At 41.6% G+C, this 12,880-nt stretch overlaps 1 protein-coding gene across 1 annotated transcript in view; it reads left to right on the forward strand.

The window, feature by feature from the left end:
- The window catches only part of LOC120528149 (zinc finger protein 721-like), a 230,053-nt gene that overhangs the window by 143,269 nt on the left and 73,904 nt on the right, over positions 1-12,880 (forward strand). The window lies entirely within an intron of this gene.

Below are 12,880 nucleotides of genomic sequence, written 5' to 3' on the forward strand. Positions count from 1 at the left end.
CTGGACACAGACAGGTGGACATGTTGTTTCTTAACCACCACACGTTTATTTACAATATTTACAATGGTCACACAGACCCAATTCAGTGCACAATCCCCAATTACACAGTCCTGGCCACAAATGCCTCTGTTCGTGCCGCCTCCACACCTCCTCTGTGCTTCGTCCTGCCTCCTCCCGACTCCAGCCCTGAATGAATGGAGACGGCCCCTTTTATACCGTTCCCGTATGAGCACCAGGTGTTCCCGGCATTCCTCCCTTGGCCACGCCCCAGCGTGGCGGAAGTGCCGGCTGTCCTCCCGGCAGCTCTCCAGGCATCATCCTAAATCTTCCCCCCAGTACTTCCTGGTGTGGCGGAAGTGCTGGGGCAACAGGTCCCCAAGGCATTGGGGCGCCTCCTGGCGGTGACCACAGGCCCCTACAGAGTAGGGCTTCCATGCCCTCAACCCGTGGCCCCCAGAACAACCAAGAAGGTGGCCCCCACGTGATCCAGGGTGGGCTTTGACCCTCCTCCGGTCCCTCACAGCGTCCCGGCCGGGTCGTTGCCCCTGGCATCCTTGACAATATATATATATATATATATATATATATATATATATATATATATACACACATACACAGTGGGGAAAATAAGTGTTGAATGCATTATTTTTCTCTGTCAATATATTTCTAATGGGGCTTTTGACATGAAATTTTCACCAGATGTCGGTAACAAAACAAGTAATCCACACATACAAAGAAATCAAAATAAATAAGTCCATAAATGTGTAATAATGTGGAATGACACAGGGGACTATGTATTGGAAAACTAAGAACGCAGCTGACGTCTGTCAGTCCTGATAGCCCCCCAATCAGTGCAAATGAATATCCGCTGGTTGAGTCCTAATTGATGGCCTATAAAAATGTTTCTCTTTCTGATGGTTGCACACAAGAAGCATCTCATAATGGGTACAAGCAGAGAGCTCTCTCAAGACCTTGACACCCTTATCGTTGATGGCATTGGTAACAGACAGATGTCTAAACTTGTGAATGTTCCAGTGACCACTGTTGGGGCCGTAATACGCAAGTGGAAAGAACATCATTTCACCATCAATTGTCCACGACCAGCTGCTCCTCGCAAGATTTCTATCAAAAGAATAATTAGGAGAGTCATCCAAGAGCCAAGGAACACTTGCTTTGCTTGTGGAGGGCTTCAGAAAGACCTGGAATGAGCAGGTCCAGTTGTGTCATGCACTGCACCGCCATGGCGTCTATGCACGCTCACCACACAAGACTCCACCACTGAAGAAAAAGCAAGTTGAAGCTCATTTAAACAACATTTGGAGAAGCCAATGAAATAACTGAGAGAATAGAGTCTGGTCAGAGGACAGCAAAATCCCTGGATGTCTTTGCACACACCAGGTTTGGAGCAGAAATAAATGGCACTGCACATCATCACCCCAAAAATACCAGAGCAACAGTGAAGGCTGGAGGGGGGGAAACATCACTGTGTGGGGGGCTGACCAATGTCATAGAATTGAAGGGAGGATGAATGGAGAAATGTACATTCTGAATAAGAATCTACTGCCATCTACTGAAGATGAGAACTGAAGATGAAACGGGGTGGGATGTGGGGCATTTCAGCAAGATGAGGACCCCAAACACACAGCCAAGGAAACCCTCAATTGGTGTCAGAGAATAAAGAAAATCAAGCAGCTAGAATGGCCAAGTCAGTCAATCGCCCAACTTGAATCACATTGAAAATTGATGGAAAGAACTGAAGAGTTCATAGAAGAGACCCCCAGAACCTTCAAGATCTGAAAACAGTTTGTGTGTAAGAATGGGCCCAAATCACACCTGAGCAATGGACGTGACTTGTGTCTCCATACAGGAGGCGTCTTGAAGCTGTCATCACCAACAATGGCTTTTCTACTAAGTAGTAAATAAGTTTTAGTAAGCGTTTTCAATACTTATTCCTTGTGTCATTCCACTTTATCACACATAACTTAATTTGTGGACTTATTTGGCTACTTTTAATGAATCTTTTCCCACATTCAGCACAGCCATAGGGCTTTTCTCCAGAGTGGGTTCTTGTGTCTGTGGAGATTGCTACTGTCAGTGAATCATTTCCCACACTCAGAACAGCAATATGACTTTCTCCAGTATGAATTCTTGTGTGCCTCTGAAGATGGCTCCTTTTATTGAATCTTTTCCCACATTCGGAACAGCCATGGTGCTTTTCTAAACTGTGGATTCTTTTATGTCTTTGCTGACTATATATGTCAGAAAGTTGTTCACCACATTCTGAACAGCAAAGAGCTTTTTCTCCAGTATGAATTCTTATGTGCGTATAGACAGCATCACTATCAGTGAATTGTTTGCCACATTAAGAATAGCAATTTGTCTTCTGTCTTGAATGAATCAAACTGAGATCATTACATTCAGATTTGTTTTTAAGAGTTTGTCTGCACTCTTGGCCAGCACTCAGAGCAGCGTTTCTCAACCTTTAAGTATTTGCGACCAGAGTTTTCATAACAGTTTTAATCGAGCCCCCCCCAATGTTTTTTTGAAACCCTATTCAAATTTATTCCTATAATTTTTGCTGCCGATACACTGCTAGAAGTTTAAAATTTCCCTATGAATAGAGAAATTACGCCACATATGGCAACATTCGTGCCCCCTTTTTTGTTGCTTTGCGCCCCACGGTTTGAGAACTACTGGCTTAGAGCCTCTTGGTCTGTATTCTTCCTTGTTGTTTGTCAATATTGATGGCGTCTCTCTCAGGAAGAGAACTACACTCCAAAGAAGCTGCTGTCAAATTCTCAGATCCTCTTATTGATTTCTTTACCTTCTCCTTGTCCTGTTCCTGCTGCAGTCTGCACTGAAGAGCAGAAGAGGATCGGGAGAAGCTGCCATTCTCCTGGAAATCTGTAACGACTGGAAGAGTTTTGAAAATAACTAAAACCTTAACATGACTTAACCCTTGGGGATGTTAAAAAATATATTGCTTTTGATTGGCTTGTAGGCTTATTGCAAAATACAGAACTTTGAAATATGGTGGTGTCCAGCCCGTCATGCATTAGTGGCATATCAAACAGTACAAAATTAGCAATACAAATCCAAAGTCTGAAATGAACAATTAACAGTGAGAGAGTGAACTCCATATTAAAAAACGTCAGAGTGGGTAAGGAACAATGAAAAGTGAAAGTGTGAAATTAACCACAAAACTATTATAGAATGGACTCGCTCAGGTCTTTCGATGTGTGCACCAAACCGCTGGAAATGTCCTACCAGTCCATAGTAGCCTGTGTGGCGGAGAAGCAACCTGAGCTCAAAAGAAGCGCAACACCTGAATAAACTTATCAGGAGAGTCCGCACCATCACAGGGCCAACTCTGGACACACTGGAAGCTGTGGTGGAAAAAGAGGATCGGATGCCATCATGAAAAATCCCCTCCAGGAGGCGCTCTTCCACCACAGGTGTGCTAAAAAATCCTTTTGGGGGTCTTTTCTGCCAAGTGCTATCATGCTATTCCATGCTTCCTGCCAGCTCTTTAAGTTACTTTTGAAATATCTGCTCAATACATATTTATTGATAGATTGACTGATAGGCTGTGCAATCTACAAGCTAAATAATAATTATTTATTTATTTATTCATTCATTATTTATATACTTTCTCTTCTGTTCTTTTTCAGGTTTCCTGTGGTGGTTATCTGCGCCACCACCACCTAGTCAAAGCACCGTGATGTCTCTACATTGATGGGTTGAAGGCCAGATGTCCAAATGACCAGCATTGTCTAATTCTTCCACGTGGAGCCTGAAAACCTGAGATCATTAATGTTAAGGAGGCTGGGTGTCCTCATGGCCTCAGAACTCCTGCAGATTTTGTTTTTTTTTTCTCCAGATGTCTGGAGTTTTTTTTTTTTTTCTGTCCTCTCTTGTCATCAGACCTTACTTTGATTGTATGTTAATTAGTATTGCCTTTATTTGACTTTAATATTTTTTCTTTCTTCATCCTGTAAAGCACTTTGAGCTACATCATTTGTATGAAACTGTGTTATAGAAATAAATGTTTAAAGCTTTTATCTGTGGCACCTCTTCAAGAGAACCACCTCTTTCAACCTTCGCAAACATGTGCAGTTTTTAATATCTGGAAAAAAATTGTGATTAACTTGCTCAGAGATCTTTATATAGACAACGTCTTTGCATCCTATGAACAATTACATTCCAAATTTAACATTCCAGCTACACATTTCTTTCACTATCTTCAAATCAGGAACTTTGTGAAACAGAACCTTCCAGATTTTCCTCATCTTGCACCCTCATCCACGCCGGAAAAAGTATTGCTCAATCTCAAGGAATTAGACGCCATCTCTGCAATATATAAAATCATTTTACAATCCCTTCCTTTCAAAGATCCAAGAGGACACTGGGAAAAAGATCTCTCAATTAATATATCAGAAAAGGAGTGGAAAGTAGCAATGCAGAGAATTCACTCGAGCTCCATATGTGCAAAGCATACAATTATACAACTCAAAATTATATATCGAGCACATCTGTCTCGACTAAAACTCTCCAAACTGTTTCCAGGGTGAGATCCAACCTGCGAAAGCAGCAACCAAGCCCCAGCCTCACTAGGTCACATGTTCTGGGCCTGCACCAAATTAACATCATTCTGGACCAAAATTTTTAATTACCTGTCAGACAACGTTGGACTCACAATCCCTCCTAACCCATTTACAGCTGTGTTTGCTGTTCTTCCAGAGGGGCTTAAAGTGGAGAAGGACAAACAAATTGTGATTGCATTCACTACACTGTTGGCACGCAGACTTATTCTAATAAACTGGAAGAACCCAAACTCTCCTCTTTTAAGTCAGTGGGAAACCGATGTGTTATACTATTTGAAATTGGAAAAAATCAAATACTCAGTTAAAGGATCCGTACAGACTTTTTTCAAAACATGGCAGGATCTAATCAGTAATATTTTAAAATAAGTTTAGAAAGCACAGAGGAAGCAATTATTTCTGCATTTCTTTGTCTTCTGCATTCGTCTCTATTGGCTTATCAAACTTATTAATTTAGGTATGTTTACAAGCCTTCAATTTTACGCTGTTTGCCTTGCTCTCTCTCTCAGAGGTGGGGGTCGACTTGTTCTTAATTTTACTTTTTGTAAAAATGGATTGATTTGTATGGAATGATTGCAATAAAATTAATAAAATTTCAAGAAAGAAAGAAATGTTGCGTTTGTTGTTGTTATTCAATCTCAAATTTACCTTTCCTTTCAAAAACGGTTGCTGAGCAGGTCCACTCTTACCTTCAGGGCAATCATTTGTTTGAACGATTTCAGTCCCTTGGCTGTCGTCCATTTCACAGCGCAGTGAAAATCACCAATGATCTGCTGATGGCAGCCGACTCTGCCATACTTGTGCTCCTTGATCTGAGCTCTGCCTTTGACACACTCTCTCCTGATATTTTCCTTGAGAGATTAAAATCGATTGGTATTATTGGCACTCCGCAAGGCTGGTTTAAATTTTATCCCTCGGATCAGGCCCGCACCTAGGGGGGGGGACAACCATGACACTTGTCAGGGGCCCGCCCTTTTTTGAAAATAAGTGTCATTTTAAAATATACGCACATATTTGAAACACGAAAGGGGCCCAAACTCCGTCAGCTGCCTGGGGCCCAGAATTTCCTAGGTGCGGGCCTGCTCGGATCGTACACAGTTTGTACAATTAAAAAATGGTAGATCACAAGTTTGCCAAGTTGTTAGTGGTCTGTCTCGGGCCACCCTTCTATTTATTATTTACCTTCTGCCCCTTAGTCATATCTTTAGGAAATTTAATATTCATTTCCACTTCTCTGCTGACGACCCTCCCTAGCTCTATCTGTCTACTAAGCCCGACTCCACTCTTCCACCTTCTTTGCTCTCTGAACGTCTAATCCTGGCTGTCTGCTAATTTTCCAAAATGGAATAGTGACAGAACAGAGCTTCTTCTGGTAGGGATTCAATCTGTTTTAGACAAATGTGATAATACAGTCATATGAAAGTTGAAGTTGAAGTTTGGGAACCCCTCTCAGCCTGCATAATAATTTCCTCACCTTTCAACAAAAAAGATACCAGTGGTATGTCTCTCATTTCATAGGAACATCTGAGCACTGGGGTGTTTTCCGAACAAAGATTTTTATAGAAGCAGCATTTAGGTGTATGAAATGAAATCAAATATGAAAAACTGGCTGTACACAAATGTGGGTCCCCTTGTCATTGTGCTGATTTGAAGGCCTGTATCTGCTCAATGCTGATGACTTGCAACACCAAATTGGTTGGATTAGCTGGTTAAGCCTTGAACTTCATAGACAGGAGTGTCCAAATGTATTTAAGGTGGTCAATTGCAAGTTGTGCTTCCTTCCCTTTGACTCTCCTCTGAAGAGTGACAGACAGCATGGGATCCTCAGAGCAACTCTACAAAGATCTGAACACAAAGATTGTTGAGTCTCATGGTTTAGGGGAAGGCTACAAAAAGCTCTCTCAGAGGTTTAAACTGTCAGTTTCAAGTGTAAGGAATGGAATCAGGAAATGGAAGGCCACAGGCACAGTTGTTGTTAAACCTCAGGTCTGACAGGCCAAGAGAAATACAGGAGTGGCATATGAGCAGGATTGTGAGAAGGAGTACAGACAACCCACAGATCACCTCCAAAGACCTGCAAGAACATCTTGCTGCAGATGGTGTATCTGTACATCGTTCTACAATTCAGCGCCATTTGCACAAAGAACATCAGTATGGCGGGGTGATGAGAAAGAAGCCCTTTCTGCACTCACGTCACAAACAGAGTCACTTGTTGTATGCCAATGCTTATTTAGACAAGCCAAATTCATTTTGGAACAAAGTGCATTGGACTGATGAGACAAAAATGGAGTTATTTGGTCATAAAAAAAGTGATTTGCATGGCAGAAGAAGAACACCACATTCCAAGAAAAACACCTGCTACCTCCTGTTAAATCTGGTGGAGGTCCCATCATGCTGTGGGGCTGTGTGGCCAGTTCAGGAACTGGGGCCCTTGTTAAAGTCGAGGGTCGGATGAATTCAACCCAATATCAACAAATTCTTCGGGATAATGTTCAAGCATCAGTCACAAAGTTGAAGTTACGTAGGGGTTGGATATTCCAACAAGAAAACGACCCAAAACACTTGAATATCAAACACTGAAAATCTCTGGGATGATTTGAAGCAGGCTGTCCATGCTTGGCAGCCATCACATTGAACTGAACTGGAGAGACTTTGTATGAAGAATGGTCAGAAATACCTCCATCCAGAATCCAGACACTCATCAGAGGCTATAAATGGACAGCGTCGAGAGGCAAAAGGAGGCTCCACTAAGTACTGATGTCATATCTCTGTTGGGGTTCCCATATTTACACACCTGTCTAATTTTGTTATAATGCATATTGCATATTTTCTGTTAATCCAATAAACTTAATGTTACTGCTGAAATTCAACTGTTTCCATAAGGCATGTCGTATATTATAAGGAAGTTGCTACTTTGAAAGCTCAGCCAATGAGAAATAAAAATCCAAAGAATTAAGAGGGGTTCCCACCAAGACCCTGCTCTGGACTAAGCTTGGTTAGAAAATGACTGATTTGTCACAGCGACCTGGGCCTGCACTCAGAGTGGAGCACTAGACAAAACTGAACTGAACTGCGATTACTCTTAGGGCTGGACAATATATCAAATTTTCGAAATGATTCGATATTTAATTAAAATCAACTCACAAAAATCCAATATCTTGATGTTCAGTACCTTTTATCTAATTTTCCACAACTTCTTTTGAGCATTGAATAAAATCAACAATGCCCCATAGCGCTCTTTCTAAATGTGTCTACATCGATTCTGCAAACATTGCCTGGCGGTGAATATCATGAGAAAAATCTTGGGAGTGTGGATCTAAAGAAGAAGCGTTTACAACAGGCAGGGTTGGTGCTGTTGTTTGCATAGTTTGGTTTTCCCTGGGGCTGAGAGTCAGATAAACCGGTAATTCACATCACAGCAGGAGTCAGATGGCCACGCAGAATAAATTCTCATACATCCATTTAACACGGTGTCCATTCCTAGATAGATAGATAGATAGATAGATAGATAGATAGATAGATAGATAGATAGATAGATAGATAGATAGATAGATAGAAAGGCACTATATGATAGATAGATAGATAGATAGATAGATAGATAGATAGATAGATAGATAGATAGATAGATAGATAGATAGATAGATAGAAAGGCACTATATGATAGATAGATAGATAGATAGATAGATAGATAGATAGATAGATAGATAGATAGATAGATAGATAGATAGATAGATAGATAGATAGATAGATACTTTATTACTCCCAAGGGTAATTCCCATACTGCAGCAGCAGCATACTGATAAAAATAAACGATATTAAATTAAAGAGTAATAAAAATGCAGGTATAACAGACAATAACTTTGTATAATGTTAACGTTTAACCCCCCGGTTGGAACTGAAGAGTCGCATAGTGTGGGTAGGAGCGATCTCCTCAGTCTGTCAGTGGAGCAGGACGGTGACAAAAGTCTGTCACTTAAGCTACTCCTCTGTCTGGAGATGATCCTGTTCAGTGGATGCAGTGGATTCTCCATGATTGACAGGAGCCTGCTCAGTGCCCAACGATCTGCCACGGATGTCAAACTGTCCAGCTCCATGCCTACAATAGAGCCTGCCTTCCTCACCAGTTTGTCCAGGCATGAGGCGTCCCTCTTCTTTATGCTGCCTCCACAGCACACCACCATGTAGAAGAGGGCACTCGCCACAACTGTCTGGTAGAACATCTGCAGCATCTTATTGCAGATGGTGAAGGATGCCAACCTTCTCAGAAAGTATAGTCTGCTCTGACCTTTCTTACATAGAGCATCAGTATTGGCAGTCCAGTCCAATTTATCATCCAGCTGCTCTCCCAGGTATTTATAGGTCTGCACCCTCTGCACACAGTCACCTCTGATGATCACGGGGTCCATGAGAGGTCTGGTCCTCCTAAAATCCACCACCAGTTCCTTTGTTTTGCTGGTGTTCAGGTGTAAGTGGTTTGAGTCGCACCATTTAACAAAGTCCTTGATTAGCTTCCTATACTCTTCCTCCTGCCCACTCCTGATGCAGCCCACGATAGCAGTGTTGTCACCAAACTTTTGCACGTGGCAGGACTCTGAGTCGTATTGGAAATCCGATGTATGTTGGCCTAACAGGACCAGAGAAAGTCCAGTCCCCTGCTGACCACAATGTCAGACCTGCAGTTCCTGAGACACACATACTGAGGTCTGTCTGTAAGATAGTCTACGATCCATGCTACTAGATATGAATCTACTCCCATCTCTGAAACGTTGCAAGTGGGAATACGAACAGCAGCCTTCTGAATTTTCTTCTCTGTGAATTATTCAGTGCTTGTGTATCAGGTTTCTTTATTTTTTTTATATGTATTTTTGTATAGGAGATTAATTGAGCTTCCTAATTAAAATAACAGATATTCGACATGTTGCACATTCATTTTGAATGAACATTCATAAATTCTCTGGGGTGCAGGGGAAGGAGAAAATTGTATAGTACTGAAGTTTCTTCACCAGCTGAACCCACTACTGCCCTCCTTGACTGCTCCTTCCATCGAAATCAACAGCTGCCTGTGCACACAAACTGCCAGCCTCACCTCACTCCACTCACCTGGCGTTACCTGGGCTCCATAAACACATCAGAGGCTCAGCTGCAGCCAAAGCACCCAGGTCAGTGGGCTTTAGCCGAAGTGCTCTTTGAGTGCTGTGTCTGTGCGATTCCCCCATCCCAGCCCCACAGCCGCTCCTGCATTCGTGTTTCATGGCCGGCTTCTCCACGCATCCTCACTCTCTATGGCACCCTATGGCCACCTGAGGAGCAGGTCCTTCTCCGGGTCTGGAACCAGGGGCGCTATACTACATTGTTTTGGTGACATTTGCAGAAAGTCAAATATATAACCTTATTAATTTGTGAGCAAAGGTTAGTCATGGGATAATACAACATGAATGCAATCAACAAAAACGTGTGTGATTTTATAATGGGGAATTAATAAGGAGATGTTACTTCATTGTTTATCCGCATTAAAAATGAGAATAAAGCTTTGCTGGGTAGTTTAAATGGCTTCATGTCCAACAAAATGTCACCGCCCGCCTCAGAATGTCAAGCGCCCCACAGATTCTTTTCTGACAGCAGCCATGTAAACTACCTGGCTAGGCCATCCAGAAATCAGGATTCAAAGGGCTGTTAAGGGCACTGGATGCAAAATTTGAGCTGTCTGTCCACAAAAGCTGTACTTAGTATGTGATATATGTTATAAAATAGGTACCCGCACACATTATAGAGCAGTGGTGGGCAATGTCGGTCCTGGAGGGCCGCAGGTTTTGGCTGATGGTCTTTGTGGTCTTGCTTGGTAAGGTCCCCCACCCTTAATTGCTCATTTTCATTAATTGCTCTTTATTAGCAACATGATGAAGGAGCCAGCAGTTCCCCCTCTAAGTCCACACCTGTGTGGATTCATCGCGCACTATTAGGTTTAATAAAACACTTAAGAGAAAAATGTGACACACTGAAAATGATCCATTTTAGGCTTCAAATTATTTGGATGATTTCCTTGGAAAGGAACAAAAATCTACAATATAAGAACCTAACATCGTGGACTAAAGAAGCCAATATATTAAATAAGATCTGAGATTGGCAAGGACTGGTGTCTAATTTAGCAATTGGGTTGAAAGGAAAACCTGCAGCCCTCCAGGACCGACACTGCCCACCCTGCTCATAGGCTATTATAGACAAGAAAAAGCCTGTAGAGGTGTATTTGCAGCTATTACAAACGATGTAAAAGAGTACAATATATGCACACGGATGATAAGCGATTAGCACAGTAATGAATGATAAGCTCTGTCTTTACTCGTGTGAAACAGTCTGAGTGCAAGTGCTGTGCTTACTGATGCAATACAAAGAAATGGAGAGAAGCTAAAATAAAACTAGAGGAGACACAAAACAAAAATATTTTGAAAAAACAGGTTGCTTAAGCTGCTTCTAATTTATATATATATATATATATATATATATACAGTGGTGTGAAAAACTATTTGCCCCCTTCCTGATTTCTTATTCTTTTGCATGTTTGTCACACAAAATGTTTCTGATCATCAAACACATTTAACCATTAGTCAAATATAACACAAGTAAACACAAAATGCAGTTTTTAAATGATGGTTTTTATTATTTAAGGAGAAAAAAAATCCAAACCTACATGGCCCTGTGTGAAAAAGTAATTGCCCCCTGAACCTAATAACTGGTTGGGCCACCCTTAGCAGCAATAACTGCAATCAAGCGTTTGCGATAACTTGCAGTGAGTCTTTTACAGCGCTCTGGAGGAATTTTGGCCTACTCATCTTTGCAGAATTGTTGTAATTCAGCTTTATTTGAGGGTTTTCTAGCATGAACCGCCTTTTTAAGGTCATGCCATAGCATCTCAATTGGATTCAGGTCAGGACTTTGACTAGGCCACTCCAAAGTCTTCATTTTGTTTTTCTTCAGCCATTCAGAGGTGGATTTGCTGGTGTGTTTTGGGTCATTGTCCTGTTGCAGCACCCAAGATCGCTTCAGCTTGAGTTGACGAACAGATGGCCGGACATTCTCCTTCAGGATTTTTTGGTAGACAGTAGAATTCATGGTTCCATCTATCACAGCAAGCCTTCCAGGTCCTGAAGCAGCAAAACAACCCCAGACCATCACACTACCACCACCATATTTTACTGTTGGTATGATGTTCTTTTCTGAAATGCTGTGTTCCTTTTATGCCAGATGTAACGGGACATTTGCCTTCCAAAAGTTCAACTTTTGTCTCATCAGTCCACAAGGTATTTTCCCAAAAGTCTTGGCAATCATTGAGATGTTTCTTAGCAAAATTGAGACGAGCCCTAATGTTCTTTTGCTTAACAGTGGTTTGCGTCTTGGAAATCTGCCATGCAGGCCGTTTTTGCCCAGTCTCTTTCTTATGGTGGAGTCGTGAACACTGACCTTAATTGAGGCAAGTGAGGCCTGCAGTTCTTTAGACGTTGTCCTGGGGTCTTTGTGACCTCTCGGATGAGTCGTCTCTGCGCTCTTGGGGTAATTTTGGTCGGCTGGCCACTCCTGGGAAGGTTCACCACTGTTCCATGTTTTTGCCATTTGTGGATAATGGCTCTCACTGTGGTTCGCTGGAGTCCCAAAGCTTTAGAAATGGCTTTATAACCTTTACCAGACTGATAGATCTCAATGACTTCTGTTCTCATTTGTTCCTGAATTTCTTTGGATCTTGGCATGATGTCTAGCTTTTGAGGTGCTTTTGGTCTACTTCTCTGTGTCAGGCAGCTCCTATTGAAGTGATTTCTTGATTGAAACAGGTGTGGCAGTAATCAGGCCTGGGTTGGCTACGGAAATTGAACTCAGGTGTGATACACCACAGTTAGGTGATTTTTAACAAGGGGCAATTACTTTTTCACACAGGGCCATGTAGGTTTGGATTTTTTCTCCTAAATAATAAAACCATCATTTAAAAACTGCATTTTGTGTTTACTTGTGTTATATTTGACTAATGGTTAAATGTGTTTGATGATCAGAAACATTTTGTGTGACAAACATGCAAAAGAATAAGAAATCAGGAAGGGGGCAAATAGTTTTTCACACCACTGTATGTATATATACATATATACATATATATATATATATATATATATATATATATATATATATATATATATATATATATAGGGAGAGAGAGAGAGCAAATGCAATGTCATAGCTTAAAATGGTGCTTGGTAGCCATGAGATTACAGCATGCACATCAATTATTAAAACCTGAC

This window comes from Polypterus senegalus, chromosome 4, assembly GCF_016835505.1.
Source record: "Polypterus senegalus isolate Bchr_013 chromosome 4, ASM1683550v1, whole genome shotgun sequence".
In the NCBI taxonomy this organism is placed as follows: Eukaryota; Metazoa; Chordata; class Cladistia; order Polypteriformes; family Polypteridae; genus Polypterus; species Polypterus senegalus.